This window comes from Ochotona princeps, chromosome 6 (genome assembly GCF_030435755.1).
Source record: "Ochotona princeps isolate mOchPri1 chromosome 6, mOchPri1.hap1, whole genome shotgun sequence".
NCBI lineage: Eukaryota > Metazoa > Chordata > Mammalia > Lagomorpha > Ochotonidae > Ochotona > Ochotona princeps.
In genome coordinates, this window is record NC_080837.1 from 49788673 (window position 1) to 49810961 (window position 22289).

The 22289-nt window shown below is 35.0% G+C and overlaps 1 protein-coding gene across 3 annotated transcripts in view; it reads right to left on the reverse strand.

The window, feature by feature from the left end:
• Nucleotides 1-22289, reverse strand: part of NOVA1 (NOVA alternative splicing regulator 1) — a 141068-nt gene that overhangs the window by 107801 nt on the left and 10978 nt on the right. The window lies entirely within an intron of this gene.

A 22289-nucleotide genomic window follows, 5' to 3' on the forward strand; every position in this document is an offset into this window, starting at 1 on the left:
GGTTTGCTTTTTAATCTTCTTTAATCCTAAAAGGGTGAGAAATTTGAAAGAAGATGGAGCACAATAACCCAAACTGAAGGCAGAGCTTTAAGAAAAAAACACTGCAAAATGGGCAAGTAATTTATGATTATTTTTAAATAATTGTGAGCAGAAAGGGGAAGCATTTGGCATTGTGTTTGAAGTGCCACTTTAGACACTCATATCCCATACCACAATGCACTGGTTCCAGTCCTAGTTTTAAAAAAAAAATCATTTCAGCCTCTTGCTAGTTAACATCAGAAAGGAAGATGATGGCTCAAGTAGTTAGTCCTTCGCCATGCACATGGGAGACCTGAATTTAGTTCTGGGATCCTGGCTTATACCTGGCCCTGCTTTAATTGTTGTGGACATTTAGAAAGTGAACCAGTGGATAGAAGATTTGTTTTTGTCAGACAGTGTCTGTTGCTGTCTTTCAAATAAAAGAATGAAAACAAATAAAAATGTAAAATGAAGGGAAAGAAATTAAATGATATGATTAAAACCAGGTAGAAATACTGTATAACATTGAAGGAGGGAAATGAAAACATAATCTGGATGGTATAACTACAGGAATTACATGAACAAGAAAAAGGTCTGGGGCTGGCGCAGTGGCACAGTAAGCTGATCTTCTGCCTGTAAACCAGGATTCCATGGGTACCAGTTCCTAGCCCCAGCACTCCATTTCCAACCCAGCTTCCTGCTTACGCCTGGAAACGTAGAGGAGGATGGACCAACACTCTGGCCCATGTTCCCATGTGGGACACAAAGAAGAGGCTTCTGACCCCTAAATTCAGATTGTATCAGCTCCGGCCTTTAGAGCCAGATGAGGAGCAAATCGGTGGAACAAGGCTCTCCCTTTCTCTCTCTCTCTATCTCTTTCAGGCATAAATAAATAATCCTAAAAAAAAAAAAGAAAAGAAAAGGTTTTTCAGAGTAAAACAGTGAAAATATCTTAGTAAAATGTTAAAATGTATTGAATAATAAATTCCAAATAGTGTTTCAGATTATATATTTACTATTAAATAATAATTTCTAAGAAAATAAACTTATTTTGAAGACTGGACTGCAACCAGAATTACTGTATTATTCTAATTCACTGTCATCAAAATAAGAGCTATCATTAAAGCTCAACTATATGCCAAATCTCTGTATATGTGTTTTCTAGTCTCACTTGAATGGTTATAACCAAATACTTCAGGATACTGACTGAAGTTTTTTTGTGCTTCAGTTTTGTGGTTGGAAGATCCTTTTTCATGAGGTGATTGAATATGGCCATGCAAATATTAAGTACTCAACAGAGATCCCTTGTATTACTATTATTTATTAGTAGTAGTTACTATCATTATTTATTACACGTTTTACTGTATCATCTGTTACATCACTCATTAATAAGATTAATCCCATGAAATGACTAAGATCGTGGAAATAAAATTATAATAAAGTAAAATAATAGATACTGAGAAACAGAATCCACTGTATTATTTTTTTCACTTGACATCTGCTATTGACATTGGCCACTTTTGTTACCAATAAAAACTGTAGAAATAAGACATCTTAATAAAAGAAAATTTAGTAACCTCTGTTACAACAAGCAAAAAAAGAAAGTATCATTATGCTGCCTTTTAAAATCCACCTAAGAGACAAACCCTTAGACAAATTTCCATTTTATTTTCAGTCATGCCTTCCATCCTACCCAACTAGAACCCAGGGTTATAAATTCAAAAGAGCACAGAAATATCTCTCATATAAGATGAGCTCAGTATTTGAAAAATGGGGAAAAAATCAATTTCACTTCCTATAAACAAAACTGACCTTCAATTCAACTCATCCTGACCAAAGATTTTTGCAAAATATGCCAAATTGCTATTCAAAAACCAATAAATTAAGGTACATACTTGGCATTTAAATTTTTAATCCTTTTAAAAATAATATAACAATCAATTTCAATGTAACTAATGTAGAATGTCTTCAGTAAAATTTATTAGATTTTCTCTTATTTTCATTACCCCATGACATTTAAATGTCTTGCTCGATTTAAACAGCTTAATAGTAACTGGAGTAACCCAGTCAGGAGAACAATTAATATCACTTCCTCTATTATGTATATGTTTATTCTTTCACACCTGCTTCATTTGCACTCTTCTGCTTCATTAACTTTCCACTGTCAACTCTACTAAACCTGAAGAAGTTGTCTCAAAATGCAAAAGATCTGATAACCTTTTATGAATTTTTTTCTTGTTCAAGATGAACTAGTTATGTCTTTCTATTTATAATTTTTCATTTGGTGTTCTATAAAGCTCTTATCTGTGAGATACTTCTGAATCAAAGAAAAATATCTGGAGAAATTCAAAGAAAGATGGTAATGAGGAAACAATGGCTGAAATTTTGGAAACTAACGTTTATGCCATACTATTGCACCAATACTGTTCTTGACACAGCGTGATAATTACTGTTTATACTCTGGTAACTGTGGCATCTTCTTTCTTAGAATTTCCAGAAGGTAATAATTCAAGATTCCAGCATTGATCTACAAAATAAACACTTTAGAACTTAAGAATTTGTGAGTGAGAAATAAAATTCACATGGAAAGAGTGCCGTTTATTGCACTGCGTGAACTTTAGGTCAGATAGACTGAGCATAAAGTAATCTTTTACTTACCAGCTGCATCATTTTGGTAAGGATATCTCATTCCTGATGTGACTAAAATACATAGATATGCAAATTTTCAGGGCAACTGGAGTAAACAGCACAATTTTTTTTTAAGTAGCAGATTTTTTCAGACTACTAAGGTATTTCAAAAAGTTTATAGCAAGACAAAATTAAATGTATATTTTCTTGCAAAAAGAATGTTGAGAGTCAAAGGGTTTTTTTCCTTTCATCTTTTTCAATCCAAATAATCACTTTTAACTTCATTGAAGACCCTTCATAAAATCCAAATAGCCTGACAAGCCTGAGATTAAAAACATAGTCTCGAATGAAATCTGTTAACTGGAAAAACTCATAAACATACATGAATTCAGGAACCCAAAGAAGTAAGCAGAGAATGTACGAGAGAATTTATTGTGAAGATGTTTTAACAAATCAAGATAATATGAGTTGCTGGTCTTTCGGCTTTCCTAGCCATAAAGATTCCTTTCAAAAGCTTTGAACAGATTGAAGGCAAGCAGCCTAGTGAGTCCTCAATCATCCTGACATCAGCAAACCACATCCTTACAGTAAGAATAAAATGGCAAGTGCTGGCATCATGGCCTAGCAGGTAAAACCACTCCCTGTGATGCTAGCATCCCCCATGTGTCCTGGATGCTCAACTTCCAAACCAGCTTTCTGCTAATGGCCTGGAAAACGCAGATGGCCTAAGGGTTTGAACTCCTGCCACTCCTGTGGGAAACCCAGCAGAAGCTCCTGGCTCCCTCCTGGCTTTGAGCCGGGCCCAGCTGTGTGAGATGGCCATCCGGGGAGTGAAGCAGCAGGCAGAAGATTCCTTTCTTTTTCCCACTCTACCTCTGAGTTCCAAAAAAAAAAAAAAAAGGAAAAAATCCCATCATTTCCCAAAATACATACATTTTGGAAGGCAGAAAAAGTCCCTGGAAATTTATAACCACATTTGATCTTCAAGCAGATATTCAGATTTTTCATCCTGAATTTATCACTGGGTTAAATGATCACTAAATGATGAGTAGAAATGATCACTAAACGCAAAGCCAGTCTGAGAAACATCGTCTTTATCCCAACTTTCAGAAATTTCCCCAGATAAATTACAAAGAAAAACTGACAAAAACAAAAACACAAAATACAGGAAGCACAGCAGCAAGAGTAAGAACCAGAAAAAAATACACATATCAAAATTCTCAGACAGAATGTAAAATAATCCCACTTAAAAGGAGTCATAGAGCAGCTTCACATATGAAAAGTATCTCTTATACAGAATACCATCTTTCAATTCATTTCTTCCCATTTTCTTCTGAAAACTAAAACAGTTTTAATAAATGGGGACCAAAAAATAAGAATATTTGAAACTCTAAATTACCATATGTATTTGTGTAGTTTATTAAGGATTTATCTTCTTTTTATTAGGTATATTTCATAACAAATCAGGTCACCAAAAGATAAACAAAGAAAGCAGGACAGGTCTGGATTCATGTGAATATTAAGTTTAGTTTCAAAGCAATTTTAAAAGCTGCTTGTGTGCCCATGATAACCTAGTGGCTAAAGTCTTCACCTTGCACACACAGGGATCCCATGCGGGTACTGGTTACTGTCCCGCTGGCCGCACTTCCCATCTGTTCCCAGCCTGTGGCCTGGAAAAGCAGTTGAGGATGACCCAAAGCCTTGGGAACCTACATCTACGTGGGAGACCTGGAAGAAGTTCCTGGCTCCTGGCTTTAGAGCTGGTCAGCATCAGCCACTGCGGCCACTTGGGGAGCAAATCAGTGGAAGGAAGATCTTCCTGTCTGTCTCTCCTCCTCTCTGAATATCTGAATGTTCAATAGAAATAATAAGCAAATCTTTAAAAAGAAAAGAAAAAAGGCTACTTGCCTCCCACACCAAGCTTCATCCAGATAATTCTATATTCCACAAAAAGCAATTAGATAACACACACATACATACACACACACATTAGATTATCAAAAGCTTTGAAGCAGCAAAAAGATGCAAAATTTTCCCAGTATGAATGAGAAATTATCACACTTAATTTCAAATAGTGTACCCTCAAGAGCATAGCTTAAGATACTTTTTTCTTGTTAAGGGAATCAGTCCCAAAGTATGGTTCAAATCTTCGTCAAGAGTATACTACTTTTTACTAAAGTATAAGGGCTTCACTCACTGCCTAACTAAAACCAAGCCCAATTTTGCACTTCAATAACTGGTTAAGTGAGAATGGAGGGCTTTTGCTACTTGATGATGTCACTATACTTTGGTCCTTGGTTAAAGAACCAAGAATCTTAAAGGATGTATAAAAGCAGACATTAGAGAAGAGAATCCTCTCTTCTTATTCAAAATGAGATGTATGTTAACAAAAAAATTTTAATGCATTGGGGCTGGCACTGTGGCATAGTAGGTAATATCGGCACCCCATAAGTGTTGACAATTCATGATCTTACTGCTTTGCATCCCTCCAGTTCCCTGCTAATGTGACTGGGAAAGCAGAAGAAAACGGGCAAAGTGCATGGACCACTGTTACCAGTGCAGGAGGCCCAGAACAAGTGTGACCATTTGGGAAACAAATCAATAAAGGGGATATCCCTCTGGCCCTCTGCCTCTAATCTTTATATAACTTGCTAGTTTTTATATTTTAAATGAATAAATAAAAGTTCAGTTGAGTAAAATAATCCCCTCTTGGGGTCAGCACTTTGATGTAAAGATACAACGTGCAGTGCCAATATGCTGTATAGACACTGGTTCAAGTACTGGCTACTCCATGTTGTAGCCACCTTTCTGTTAATGTGCTTGGGAAAGCAACAGCGCAAGACCCAACTCCTTGTCCCCTGTACTCATGTGGGAGACTCAGAAGAAGCTCCTGGCACCTTGCTCTTGGCTTTGCTCTGGCCATTGTAGCTATTTGTAGCTATTTAAAATTAGTTATCCCTAATCAGTTATTGTTGTTCTAGTACTAGAAAATTGTAGTTGTAAAGATGAATCAGAAAAGGGCCCTGTACAACAGCCTAGTGGCTAAATCCTCACACTGTATGCATCCCAGATGGGCACAAGTTCATGTTCCAGTTGCTCCACTTCCCATCCAGCTCCCTGCCTGTGGCCTGGGAAAGCAGTAGAGGATGGCCCAAAGCCTGGGACCTTACACCCGTATGGGAGCCCTGGAGGAGGATCCTGGCTCCTAGCTTTGGATCAGCTCAGTTCTAGCCATTGCAGCCACTTGGGGAGTGAATCAGCAGACAGAAGATTTTTCTCTCTGTATCCCCTCCTCTGTATATCTGTCTTTCTAAAAATAATAAACAGATCTTTTAAAAAGATGAATTCCGTGAAATGCTATTTATTACAGATCACAAACATGTCTAAGAAAAGTATCTTTCTTGGCTTAACCATTGTCTACACATTATCACAATGGGTAGACCAGTTTCTTCTCTTTCTACCAATCCATCAATTTCATTTTTAAACTGGTAGGGTGGGGAGTAAAAGCTTTTACTGGCTTAGAAATAAAATTATTTTGGTATACATGTAAGACAATGTTTAATTGTAACTTTCCTATTGTGCAAACTTTAGAAACTGGGACTTAAAGGAGGAACAAAGAGAAAATCAGTATCTTAATGTTCTAAAGACAACCAAAGAACATTGGGACAGATAGTGTCTCTATGGGGAATACTGCTCGCCAAGATGCTACAAGCCAAGAAAGTGATCTTTGCATATTGATGGTACTGAGAAGAAAACACTCTCACGTGGCTTCTATGAGTGCCCAAGTTAACACTTTTCTGAGTATGGAGGAAAGAAAGAAGACATGAAATGGCAATCACACATTTATGACTAGTAACACATAACGTCAGTCATGCAGACCTTGACGAGGACCATTAAATAGCAGTGTTTTTCTTTTTTTTTAAATAATATCTTAACAGAGATCCCCAAGGAGTAAGATATCATAGCAATATCCAGAGGTTGTGGCTGGAATGCAATGGGCGTGAGAAGGTTTATTAAGTAATCTCATTTCAGGCTTCAAATGCAGAGTAAGGGATGGCCATGGAGATCCTCACAGATACAAAATCTGCATTCTGGTCATTTTGATACCAGTCACATATATGAGCAGAGTAACGGCGGTCAGTGCTAAACCACAACACAAGCCTAGTTAAGTAAAATCAAAGTTTTATCCACTTTCTCCTATCTAGTTCCTAAATTTGAAAGATTTAGAACTGAAAATGGTGTAAGAGAAACCCCAGAATTAATCAACACCCCTAATTCAATCTCCAGAGAAAATGTGGAAGATTAGTCTATAACAGTTTCTACACTTTGACACAGCACTTGTCATTGTGATCACTTGAGAAGTGAATCATCAGACAGAAGATCCTCTCTGTCTCTCCTCCTCTCTGTATATCTGCCTTTGCAATGATAAACATTTTTAGGGCCCGGCGGCGTGGCCTAGTGGCAAAAGTCCTCGCCTTGAACAAAGTCCAAAGGCTAAAATACTGAGGAGGGAGATTTAAATCAGTAAAGAGATTCAGACTTTACATTTCCTTACATTGAAGGTTTCTTTGTTTAATAACCAAAGATAAGTGAGAAATCATGAAATACGCCAATTAAATATTTTCTGTTAAGCCGGTGGAATCAACACAAAGGACAGTGAGAGGACAAACATCCTATCATAGGAGAAAACATAAAAATGTTAAAAAAAAAAAAAGAAAGACTAATTCAAAATACATTTCATGGTAAAACAACAATCAGAAAATATTAAAGAGAAGAAAAAGAAATGAAACCGGCCAACTTCTCTAGTTTGGGTAAACTTCAAACTCAGTGGTGCTAATAACTTCAGCAGAAAAACAAAAAGAGTAGGTTTATAAGTTAAGTAAAAATAGTTTTGACATTGAGTTCTTCATCTACTGAGTTATTACTGAACGCAACACAGAGTGCCTAATACAATGGAAGATTCTATACTAATGAGAACAAAGGGTGATATGATTTTTGTTGTTATAGAGCAAACAGTCTGGTGTGCTAGGTAAGAGCTGCAATTACCGAAACTGTTAAAAGTACAGGATGCTAGACAAGCACAAAAGAACATTTTCTTATCCAAATTTAGTTGATTAGGAAGTATTTTGTGGAATATACAAGTTTAAAACTCAAAAATATAATATAGTGATTGTGATATGTATGTTTTGGGATGTATGTGGGGTGGATATGTCATATTGTGTTAAAGAAGGCAATATAAATAATGAAATATTTCTTGAAAAAAAGAATGACAGGCAGGGGCCAGCACATTGACTCAACTGGCCAATCATCCACTTCCAGGCACAGGCACACCAAGTGGGCCCCATTTGTGTCCTAGCCGCTCCACTTTCCACCCAGCTCTCTGCTTGTGGATTGGGAAATTAGTAGCAGCACAGCCCAAAACTTTGGGACCCTGTACCCACATGGGCGGTCCAGAAGAAGCGCCTCATTCTTGGCTTTAGATTGGCTCAGCTCCAGCTACTGCAGGCACTGAGAGATTGAACCAGCAGATGAAAGATCTTTCTGTCTCTCCTTCTCTCTGCAAATCTGCCTTTCCAATAAAAATAAATAAATCTTTCTTTAAAATCAATACAAATAAATTAATCAATTTTTAAAAGTACCTGGAAAAAAAAAAGGAACCATTTTAGGGCACCTGCACTTTTAGGGTAAAGTAACATCTAAAAAGATATAATTAAGATTTCATTAATCAAAATTGCTTTGAAACACACTGACGACAAGGCACATATACAACAAAATTCTTAGTTTTTAACTAAATGTGGAAAATCAATAATGATATATGTCATGGCCAGTGTTGTAGTATAGTGGCTAAAGTCTCCACTGTGATGTTGGCATCCCCATATGCATAACGATTTGAGTTCCAGTTCCTTCATTTCCCATCCAGCTTTCTTGCTAATGCACATGGAAGGTAGCAGAACATGATCTCCCTCTGTGGCCATTTGAAGAGTGAGTCAATGGATAGAAGATTCTCTCTCTCTCTCTCTCTCTCCCTCTTGCTCTTACTCTGACTCTATCTGTAATTCATTCCAAAAATAAAGAGAATAATTAAAAAGCGATGTATATAATGGTAATAATTAAAGCCAGAGGAATCTATAGAGGCACGGCCAGATTATAAACTACTTTTTACCTTGGTGCAATTATTTAACAAAGAAATCCATTAAAATATTCAAGTGGACACAGAAATCTAAATAAACACAAAAAAGTACAGGTAGATACAGTATCAACAAAAATAGGAAGGAATAGTAACTAAGGCAGAAAGTGATTTTCAATATTAAATGCTAATAAAATGAAAAACAGGATGAGCAGACAGTTGAAAGGATTCAGTCAATAATGAACAAAGATATCAAGTGAACTTTGAAAGATTTGACTAAACAGGAGTAGCAGAAAACTGAGAAAATACAAATTCAGAATGTAAAATATCCTTTAAAAATTATGTATTATGTAAGGAGAAAGATGCATTGACCATAAAGAATATCAGAGTCAAAGAAAGGATTAGAGTTTTAAAATTTTATACAAATACATACATATTACACAATACTACAAATACTACACAAAAACTACACATACTACTAAGCCAGGGAAAATCTAATGAGAAAATTTTAAAAGGTCCAAGTGAATAAGACATTAAAACACAAGTCTGAAAAAAAAAAAAAAAGAATGGGAAGCAAACAGGAAACTGAGGGCCTGACATGACAGGCTAGTGGCTAAATCCTTGCCTTGCAACCACTGGGGTCCCATATGAGCGCCAGTTCATGTCTTGGTTGCTCCACTTCCCATCCAGCTCCCTGCTTGTGGCCTGGGAAAGAGGACAACCCAAAGCCTTGGGACCCTGCATCCACATGGGAGACCCAGAAGAACCTCCTGGCTCCTGGCTTCATATCAGCTCATCTACGACTGTTGCAACCACTTGGGGAGTGAACCAGTGGACAAAGATCTTTCTCTCTGCTTCTCCTCATCTCTGTAGATCTTTCTATTAAAATAAATCTTTTTTAAAAAAGAGTAAAAGAAAAAGAAGCAAAAGAACATAATTTGCTTCCTGGAGATTCAGTGAATATTCAAACCTGAAATTACAATAGTACTTCTAAGAATAAAGAAATCCTTGTACACTGCTGACGGAATGTAAGTTAGTACACCCACTAACAAAAACAGGATGATGGTTCCTCAAAATACTGAAAGCAGAACAGCCATATGATGCAGCAATCCCAATGCTGGCCATATTCCAGGGAAAATGAAGCCAACCGACCAGATAGGCCCCTGCACGTCCATGTGTGTCACAACACTAGTCACCACAGCCACGAAGTGGAAATGATCTAGGTACCCATTTTCTGGTGATTAGATAAAGAGAACATGCACAAATGCACATAGAATATTACTCAGCTGTAAACACGGAGGAAGTCTTGCCATTCATAACAACATGCATAGAACTAGAGGTCACAATGTTAAGTGATACAGGTCAAGCACAGAAAGACAAGCATTTCATGATCTCATCTTAAGTGGAGTCTGAGAAAAAGATGACTACAGAGTAGATCTGGTAAATGAAAAACATACTAGACTAAGCAGTAGTGACAACTTGTCCATTTTCACTCTGCTATCTACGGATATTCAGCAACTCTAGAAAAATTTCACACAACACGGAAGATATTAAGAGTCCAAATAGATCGGTATCGATGTTTACATTCATGCCTTAAATACTAACATCTCAAAAAAGCAAAGATTATACAATGTTTAAGGATTATTGGAAATAGAAATTAATGTAATAAACTAGAAACAACAAGTGAAATCATTATGGAATAAATGCCTACTTTGTAAATGTCATTAATACTTAAATGAAAATCATTTCATTCTGTGAGTTTTTCCACAGATCCCTCACTAATGGAGTCTTCACATACAATAATATCTTACAGGAAATAGCTTAAGGTCTCAGCCACTAACAGAGGCACCAGTGGCCACTGAATATTGAGAAGTACTACCAGAAAATAGTTACTTGCTTTGGTAAATCGAATATTTAATTCACAATGCCTTTTAATGTATAAAAATTTAACTGTATCTTGGGATAATCCTCTAAAAACTGCTACTACTACCAGAAGTTTGAGTCATCAAGTCAGGTCTGAACAAGTGGCAACCCAAGACTGAAACAGTCCCTTCTAATCCATTTGAAGTAAGTACTAACATTAATTGACACTGATTAAACGGCCCTTCATAATCTAGCACTTGCTTAACCCTCCAGCTTCATCTGTAACAGGAAACAAATTTAATTCTAAATTCATTGTACCTCTATCCATGTAGCAAAATACCTAGTATATGAGTCACAGTTTAAAAAAAATATTTGCTAGCTGGGTATATGGAACTCTTCAACTGGAAGAGTTGAAGGCCTTTAATCTAGCTAATGCAAAATTTAACAAACAACATAAAAGTTGCTCTTCAGGAAGTATGTGGAATCCATATTTATGTTTCATACTCACACAGCCTTTTTATTAAGTATGACTATAATAAAGATACACTTTAATTGTATATGTACAGATATTTTTAAGCTATTTTATAAAACTTTGATTTGTAGTTAAAACAATGATTTCAGCATGCTCAAACTGACCACAGAGTGACACTGTAAAAAGTATGTGGTGACTGAGAACCCTTCAAACCAAGCTGATGCTGCAGAAACTGCCTGGTCAAGGTTTTTTTTTTTTTTTTTTTTAACCTCAAAAGTGGTAAAATCACCAAGTATTTTGGAGTCAGATAAACATAAACATCTTCATGAAGGAGTTACAGAAAAAAGCGTAATGTAGCTATTTCCAAGATAAAATTTAAGAAAAAGGTTAGTAAATCTAATATCCCATAAAATGAACACTAAAACTAAGGGATGCTTTAAGAAACACATTATTAATAAGCATGTCAAAATAAAACGTTTTAAGTCATGAATTTTAAGCCATGATTTTGAACTAAAATTTTAATGTTAACTATAAAAAAAATGAAACCGAATGCATCCACATTCATTCTTGCACTTACAATTCGGAAAACTACAAACACCACAGGTTTTCTTTTCTGTGACAGTGACTACACAGACTTCCTCTGCACTATCATGCACTTACAGGCTCGAGGGCACAGATTCACTGGCCTATTCTTGAAGATTCCTTCCACAGATCAAGTATCTTTCTTAAACATGACAGATTGATACATGCATGTTTATAAATGAAGTCAAAATTGTTACAGCATAATTATTTCATTGAATATATTGGATCTGCACAAAAGCAATTCTCTGCTGTATAAGACACAATAAACTTGTTTTAATAACTGAGAACTCATTAAAAATAAAATTGAAGTATTAAAGTTAAGCCTAATTGATTTAAAATTAGACAGGAGTTGAAATTTACCAACTACAATTATTTCCAAGGAATTAAATTGAAGAAATTTAGTTATTAGGCATTAAAGCATCTCAAATATTTTGCAGGAAAAACAGCATTTGGACAATTTATTTTTCAGATATATAATTTCATTAAGGTATAAGCCTCATACACATTAATTATAATTTAGTACAGTATTTAAGTAGTTAAATATTCATATTTATTTATCATCTACAATGTATTACATAATCCATTAAAACAGTTTACATTTTCAGTTAATTATATCTTCTAGAAACATGGATTTTATCTTGGCACAATCTGATGCAAAGATACTATGTAATACTTTTAACCCTACAGTTTCATATTTTTCTTTCTGTTCAGATTTAATGTATACAACATATCTTCATACACATAATGAAAATGCTTAATATGGTCATGCAAATTAATATATCCAGCACTTTCCATAGCAATATTTTAATGGTAAGAGCACCTAAAATCTATTTATAGCAAGTTTTCAGTATATCACACAAATTAACTACTGTTCAGGCTATACATGAGATCTCTCTAGACTTAGTCATACTATCTACTGCATTTGTAATCTTTGACCTGCTTCCTTCCTGCCCACAGGAACCGTTTCCTACTATATATTTCATACAGATAGATAGACAGATAGATAGATATAGATATATATTCAACTTTCACTTTTTTAGATTTCATATATAACAGATAATACAGTATTTGTCTTTTACTGTCTGGCTTATTTCACTTCACATAATGCTATCCAGGTTCACCCATACTATAGCAAATGCCAGTATCACTCATTTAAGGTGAATGATATCCCACAGTATGTGCATGTGTATGCTTGTGTGTATATATAGTACATATTTATTAAAATTTAAATTACACACATTATAAAACTATATATGTACATACATATGTATTAGATATATATGTTAAAACTAAATTTTCCCAGGCATACAAACATTCATGTTAATTATGATGGATACACGGATATCAACATTCCTTAAAATATAGATTATTTCATACAAACTTTGCAAAAATATAAAATTGAAAAATCGGGGGAAGGACAGCTTTATAGCATAGTGGCATGTCATATGGGCACCAGTTTATCTCCCTGCTGCTCCACTTCTGACCCAACTCCCTGTTAATAGCCCAGGAAAGGTAGCAAGAGATGGCCCAAATGTCTGGACCCTGTAACCCATGTGGGAGATCCTAGCTCTTGGCTTTGGCCTGGTCCAGTGCTGCCATTGTGGCTACCCCAAGAGTAAACCAACAGAGTTAAGTTACCTCTCTTTCTCTCTCTCTCACTGTCTCTTTTTCCTCTCTCACTTTCAGCTCATTCTCTCTCTCTTGCTTATGATAATTCCTTCAAAATAAACCTTTTAAAAATGAATAACGCTTTCTTAAGAGTTATCATTTGAAATCATAAATAATTATGGGCACAGTCATGTCAACCCAATAACATTGATAGGTTACTTTTTGCTGCTCACAGTTTCAACAACGAATTCAATTCACATTGAGCCAGGTCCTTAGGTTAACTCTTTACTTGGATAAGGGTAACAAAGTACATTTTTGGTTTTGGAATCTGATTTGAACTTGGCTATTTGTACTTCCTTTAAAAATATTTTGAATATAGTAAGAATCATTACAGACAACACAGAATTTGACAGAGAAAAAGGTAAAGATGACATTCAATTTGTACATTCAGAAACTGGAAGGGGAACATTGCAATCAAGATACAGAAAAGCATGGGAGAAGATGTATGGAGTGGTTGTGACAAGTATTAGAATATTTAAAATGACATTTGGTTGTACTACGTCAATGAAACACACATGATATAAAGTAGTCAGCTGAGATTATCAAGAATGGATAAACCACTGGTATTCATCAAAGAAGAGTAGTTCATTTTTAAAATCACGATTATGGTTAAGATCACCAAAGGTGTTAAGAATGGATAAGAAGAAAAAAAAAAAGAACAAAAACAAAAGATAGTGGTCAAAGGACTGAGTTCAAGGAAATCAGAAACCATGAAGAAAACTTGAGGCTGCATCCAGCAAGGCAGAAGTATGCCTCAAGCAAAATGGAGTGGTTCAAACAGTAGTTGTGATTTCTGTGTCAGACGCTGTTGTTACACAAAGGTGAAGACTGAGAACAGATAACTGAACTAGAATTCTGGAAATAGCCAGGGACAGATGAAGTCAAAATTCTAACTGGAATGACTTCAAGAGAAAAATGCAAGAAAGAACAAGAAATAGCACAAGTATGGACAGTCAGTTTGAGTTAATTTACTGCTAATGGGATAGTAATTGGAACAGCAATAAGATAAAGAGAATTATGTTAACACACACATGCACACTTGAGAAATAACAATATGCTTGTAGGCTGAAAGAAAACATCACTTAGCGTAGGAAACTGACAATGTAGGAAAGAGAAGAATTTTCCAAAGCAGGTGTCTGCATATGCAAGAGTGAATGGCAAGTAGACTAAAAGTAGAGCTTGGACACTGCCAGGCACCACAATAGTTCATCAGCGCAAGAGAGAAAATACAGCATACATAGATTCTCAGCTAGGCAGATCTACAACCAGAAGCTTATGAAATTTCTTTTAATTATTTTTAGTTGTCTCAATGAGATAACGTCATCAATGAAGATTTCAGTTTTGGACTTAATGCTTAGTGCTAATGAAAATTTAAAAAATGTTACAAGTGAAAAGGAAATTGGAGGTTTTGTTTATGTTTACAGCTCATCTCAAAGTTCTCCATGTCTCCTTATCACACCCTAATATAAACAGAGCTAGCCATAACCCACAGTGCTGTCCAACCCAGACAAATCTGGATTTCTTCTCTATGGCCGCCATCATTGAACGGTACTCTCAATACCACTTACGCTTCTCTTGTCATCTCTACAAACCCTAAGTATCTAAGATGAAATGCACTGCCTTAAAACTAAATGACAAGTGCTGGCGCCATGGCTCAGCAGTGGGGATAGAGCCATGGACTGCCCTCATGGTACTGCTCCTGCATACTGAAAAAAACATTTATAGTTAGCAGCCCGTCAGAAGCGGCCTTGAGGTGGGGTTACAAGTGGCCGTTGCCCTCCCTTGCTAATATGCGGGTGTTAAGCCATTTGGAAGATATACTCCAAGTGGCCAGCACATTGGCTCAACAGGCTAACACTCCACCTCAAATACCCGCATCCCATAAGGCTGCCAGTTCATGCCCCAGCTGCTGCACTTTTGATCCAGCTTCCTGCTTATGGTCTAGGAAAGCAGAGAAGGATGCCCAGTCCTTGGGATCCTGCACCAATGTGGAAGACCCGAAGATAAGCTCCTGGCTGCTGGCTCCTGGATTTGGATCAGCTCATTTCTGGCCACTGCAGCCACGTGGGGAGTGAAACAGCAGATGAAAGATCTTTCTCCGTTTTTCTTCCTCTCTACCTAACTCTAATAAGAATAAATATTAAACACACACACACAATTAAATGACAGTATTTAGCGCTTCTGGAATTAAATTACCTACAGTGAAATTTCAGTTTCTTTTCTTCCTCTACCATATAGTGTTCTTAACTTCTTTAGGGTGTAATAGTCCAAATATAAACCTAAATTTATACTATAATAAATAATCATTAAAAATGTGCTTCTCCACAAAGCAATCTAAGAATCAGTACGCTCTTACCTCTATTGTTCTATGTTTTATATGACACAGTTATATAAAATATCATATTTATGGTTGCTCCTCTGGTAATACATGAATCTTAAATATTTAACATATCAATGCCTAATATATAAGGTACTTACCACAGCATTAAGTGTTACTGTCATTATGCACACCATAGTCATATCACAAAAATTTTTAAATATGTGATGAATCTTGAAAAAATGTGAATACTTATTAAAGAACAAAATCATGGTCATTAAAAACACTTTGGTAGAATATCTCCACTGAAACAGCTTGGTTTTATATGGAAGTTGCAGGGAAATGAACTGACATGGTTAAGACTCTGCCAGCAAGATAAAAAAAAAAAAATTCAACAGTTCAAAAAAAAAAAAAAGCCCCAAGGAGTTTTATAAATTATCACCTGTATCTTTAAACATACAGCATCAACGTTTGGTAATACACTGTTTCTTTTTTTACAAATGGAAGAAAAATTTTCAAAGTCTCAGCACTTTGCAAATGATTATGAAAACCCAGTTACTAATGTTCTATGTGCCATCTGATTTATTCCTATTAAGCTCCTACCAGAACTTTGAGATATACTTGTTTTATAATATTAACAAAAATGATTAATTTTCAAGTCATAATACAAATAAACTGACACTTTTATGAGATTATTTCAGCATCCTGTGATATTATAAATTCATCTCAGCTATAGAAGCACTAAACAACCAAGTTCATAGAGGGAGGTCTACGTGTCTTCAAGGTTTGTGTCTTAAAGTCGTCCTCCTAGACAGTGTAATTATAATTCTTTAAAAACCTGATTGGAAGGATTCCTTCCAGTACTTAGAAGTACATTAACCAAAATAGACAGTGTGCTAAAGACTCACTGTTATCTAGATACAAAAATCGTATTATTCGTGATTATCAACTCAAAACAAGAAGGTATATTTAAAAATTCTATAGGAAAAACCTAATCCAATATAACAAATTCTTTAATTTGAGGTCATCTTTAATATTCTCTCTGCTGCTCATAATTAAAATAATAATGAGGGAAAAGTAATCATGCTTCATTTTAAAAGGCTTTCCTTTTAAGGCCAGATTAATGTTAACTTTTCTGATTTGAAATCTCTGCTGTAAATATATTATTAAGTGCAAGAAATATAGGAAAAAGAACATCAAAGAGATTGATCATAAAATGCTTACTGTATACACCAAACTGTGACACATTTCCATCTGTACTTCTGTGATACCTACGACAAAAACTATAGGAGACACGGGAATATTCCACTGTAAAGAAAATAAAATTGGAAGTCCAAGAATATTAAAGGACTGGCTAAGAATGTGTGATTATATGTAGCAGAGCTGGAATTCAAACTGTGGCTGGATATCATGTACTGTAGCAGTCTTGTGTTCCATCTGACTTCCACAGAAGGAGTTTCAAAGTACTGAACCAATATGATAATTTTTTATTAAATCACCACTGGGTGACATACATAGTACATTTTTCCCATAAATTTTTATTAAAGCAAACACTATCATAATAATTTGAGTGGACCTTTCTAACAATAAGTTATAATTCAATGTACTCAACAAATGTTGAGGTCAATGACCACATGATGCTTAAAAAGTGGGGGAAAAAAAAGATCTAGCCCTAAACCAAGAACAACTGAATCATTTCACGTAAACAACAATGATAAGGCAAAATCTCACACTATCTCAAAGATCTAAAATCCATACAAAGAGAACATCACAATAACAAAGTTCTAAATACACACCAATCTGGCCAAGAAACAAGATTTATTTGTATAGCTCCAATTTACTCGGTAATTATAGTGTTTCTTTAAAGGAAAATTGTGTTTTGTATTATTTCCATAACAGGAAAATAATCTGTTGACACTTCAGAAACACCAGATCATCCTCTAATAAAAGACTAACTAATATGGCAGTTTGGTGGATCTTATCTAAATTACAATCACTGTATTTTTAAATTTAATTTGTAAGTATTCTGATGCAAAGTTACAAACAGCAAACAAGTTCACCATAAATTTGGCAGATCAAGGGTAATTCAACATTCACTGAATTTTTCCACTCATTTTAAAAAGGAAATAAAAACTTCCTGCTTACACTGATATTTTAAGACTAATACAGCAATACAATGATAATCTCAATAAGCAATAATTGACAAACAATTAATTACCTTTAGATATAAGGTCTTACGAGTTTCAAAAACAAGACCATGAATTTTTCCACTAAACATAACAGAGGCAGGTTAATGCAAACATTAAACCAAAAAAATCAGATTACAAGGCAAAATTTGTAAAAAGATACAGAGTTCAGATAACGATTGTTTAAACACTCTCCAACCACAAAATTTTAGCAAAATTTCTGTTGAGCTAAACTGCATGTATATTGAATATTTCAAGCAGTCAGAAACTTATTAGTGGTTAAAATACTTTAAGTAGTCCTTACCCAAATTACTTATCCTTTGAAATTATGTAAATTATCCTATCACACTACAGTGTCTACTTATTTCTAGAAAAATCTACTGAATCATTTGAAAGGACTTCACTAGAAAACTCCAATAAAAGCAACATTTTTAAAAATAAAATAAATCAGTGTTCAAGAAAACTGGAATTGACCAAGAAAAGGGGAATTGTCAGAATAATAAATGCACAACAAGAGACTATATAAATAGCAGCCTTCCTCTATGAAACTTTCAATCCTTGTGAGGCAATACATTACATATTTGAGATATATGTCAAGGCAAACTGCCACATATGGCATATCTAATTAATTATTATCAGAGTTTGTGTTTTTTTGTATACACAAAGCCGTTCTAATTTTGAAAGGACGCAACAAATACTACAGTTTAACTGAAGATATGACAAAAATTTAAAATGAATATAATCTCTCCTTAAACAAACTAGGTACATTATCCAGAATATTAGGTTTTAAGACATGACTATAAAGAAAACATGACTGAAAATTTTTGATGCAGATGATACACTGCGATATAAAATAGATTATCGCTGCACAGGCAAAGTTTATTTAAAAAACTAAACTTCAGTAAATGTTATTTTTAAACAATTCACAAACAAAATTTCAATAAATCATTTCTTATAAATAACTGAATTTTTCCTGCAAAAAAAAAGATGTATGCAGCCCTTGTCTGTGTCATTTATCAGTTTTCGAATAAGTTATGAACTCATGTGGACGTCAATTTTAAGGCAACGAAACTTTCCTTATGATTTCTTTTAAAACCTACGACTGGCATTATTAAATTGTGAATAGCACTTAAATAAAGATTACACAGTGAGCATTTCTATTTTATTAAAACCCCATCTGGTGCTTAATGTCACTTCAGCTGTTACATTTTTTTTAATGTTTTTCTACACAACTAGCCAATAATTTCACAAATCAGTATAAAATGCTTCATAGACTTCAATCTCATCTTCTAAACAAAAAACTAGTGCCGTATTTTTCAGGCACTTTCTAGTAATTCATCTGAAAGACCAGCTTGCCAATAACATTGATTCTTAGAAAATAAATAGTTTATAGATGCTAGAATACCTTGGTAAATCAAACAAAATTCTAAACCACTATGCACTACTTACAAATATAGTAAGATTCAATTTTACTGATATAAAATACAAGTGTTTCTTAAAAATACCAAAGTTTTACTGTTTAAATGGCATCAAACCCACGTATAAATCAAAGGTACACAGTGTCTAAATCCCTAAATTCTACTGAATTAAAAATGAATGTATCATTCAAGTCACGAACTCTAAATAGAAAACACTATATGTAAAAGTGAGCAATAAATATCTATTATGCCTAACACCCCATCTCCAGCCTCTTCTCTTCACACACACACACATACAATCCATTTTACCCGAGAAAAAAATAAACTATCCTTGTAGTCTTAAATATATTAAGACTTTTGTTCATGTGCCTATTTTTGTCTCTGTGCCTCAGACAACTTTCCACTTTTGTCCACCATACAAATTAAAATTCAGCTATCAATCCCTCTCTGCTTCCCTACATTTTTCTTTGAAGTTGAACCTCTCCTCTCCACTCCAGCACTGACAGAGTTAATTTCATCTTGTGGTCATCATCTACCATTATATGCTTATCAAACTTTATTATAATCAGGTACCCATCTTGTTGCATTTCCTCATGCTCCACTGACTGAGTGTGAGATTTTCAGTGAGTTTTTTTTTTTTTATTTAATTCTAACCCCAAAAAGAACACACAGATGGTCATCAAACTTCACATGTGAGCACCTTGTTGGCACTGAAGGGCATAACCCACTGTTGTCTAGTGGTTATTTTAAAAACAAAACTTGCAGAACTTTGGACAACAAGGCATGAGGCATATAAAAGAGTACTGATTCTGGGCCCGGCTCCGTGGCCTAGTGGCTAAAGTCCTCACCTTGAACCCGCCAGGATCCCATGTGGGCATGGTTCTAATCCTGGAGGATATTTCTCTCTGTCTCTCCTCCTCTCTGTGTATCTGACTTTGCAATAAAAATAAAATAAATCTAAAAAAAAAAAGTACTGATTCTTTAGCGACTTCATCAGTTTTAATACTGAGCGTGAAAACTGAACAATGCAATAATAAGAACAATACTAATACTTCATGTATTTCATTTTTCTTAAATGTTAAGTATTTAGAGGGTAACTTTCCTATAATTTTAACTTCAAATACAATAATCTGCATAAACACCCTAATGTTTCAAGTTTGTTAATCTATGCAAATAAATTTCACTCAACTAAATAGCTGGTGTACTTATTTTTGAGTAAATAAGAAAAATAAATTGTCCATATTCTAGAGTTCACAAAGTACCTTCTGCCCACAAATTTACATTAATATTCACAGGTAGAGAAACTTACACTAAAAGATATAAATAAAATATTTCGTAATCGGGCCCGGAGGCGTGGCCTAACGGCTCAAGTCCTCACCTTGAACGCCCCGGGATCCCATATGGGCACCGGTTCTGGTCCCAGCAGCTCCACTTTCCATCCAGCTCCCTTCCTGTGGCCTGGGAAAGCAGTCGAGGACGGCCCAATGCTTTGGGACCCTGCACCCGTGTGGGAGACCTGGAAGAGCTCCTGGTTCCTGGCTTTGGATCGGCGCCCAACGGCCCGTTGTGGCTCACTTGAGGAGTGAATCATTGGACGGAAGATCTTCCTCTCTGTCTCTCCTCCTCTCTGTATGTCTGACTTTGTAACAAAATAAATCTTTAAAAAAAAAAAAATTTAGTAATCATCCCTCTAATAGTATCACTTTGATATTCCAGGTGTTCCAGGAAAAGTCAAGAGGTTCCAATGCTTTCTGTGACTTGGGTCATGTGGCCATAAGTAAGCCATAATGTGATAAAGACAAAATCTTATAATATAGATACTTTTAACAACTTTCTTAATTACTAACTCATATTTAGCTCAAGTTGCTTATATCAGATACTTTAATGATACTTTTCATTTTAGAGGTACCTTTAGATATTCCATAAAATTGGCTTTTTCAGTTTCTTCCACACAGGACAACGTGCTTAAATAGAAGGCAAAATTCCTCTGTCACTCTCTATTCCTCAATACCTCGTCTGTACCTCTTATACCAATTCATTTCTTTTGTTCAAATTTCTGAAATTATTTCACGTACCCCAAAATAGGCATTACACACACACACACACACACACACACACAACTCAATAAACTAAAAGTATAATAAAAAATCAAAGGCAGACTGTTTCAACATAAATCTACTGATATTACTTGACTATTTCATGGAAGAAATCTCAAATTGTTCATTGATTCATACATTCACATATTTCGAACACATGGCAGGAGACCTGAGGAACCACATAAATTTTCCCACATTGGCTTTTCCCTTGGTTTTTCCCCTGACTCCAAATACAGGGGGAAGAATGATATTAGTGTGGAAACAATGGTCTTACCCACTTTCCTGTAGCCCTTGACCCTTTGTGTCCTAATCAACTATGTAAGAATTTCCCACATTAATGGGCCTTACTCCAATTGTTCAAGTGATCTGGGTCAAATCTATGACAAAAAAAAATTTTTTTTTCATTCAAAGCTGTAGAAGGAAAAGTCTTCAAAACCATATTAATAACCTTCATAATTACATTACAAAGTAGTCTTTAAGCCTATAATGCAATGAGAACAACATCAGAATTCTAATTAACTGAGAAATGAACCAGTGAAATCACTAGACAAAGAAAACACTGGGTCTCTTTTTCTTTCCAAATTAATCATTACTGTACAATGCAGCTATATTCTTACAAGTAGCCCTATGTTAATTTTCAATCAAACATTTTGTCCTTTATAAACCAACTGTTAAGACTATCTGAAGAAATGTCATACGTAGGAATATAAACATGAAAAATACAAAGATACTTGAAATAACCCTTGAGAACAAAATTTAACTTAGAAATTCTACATTAAAATACAGTGAATACTGCATTTAACAGAGAGAGAGAGAGAGAGAGAGAGAGAGAGAGAGAGAGAGACCTAAGGACCATGTAAGGGAGGGAAAAAAAAAAAAACTATAAATGAGGAAAAGCAAAGCTTCAGAAAACA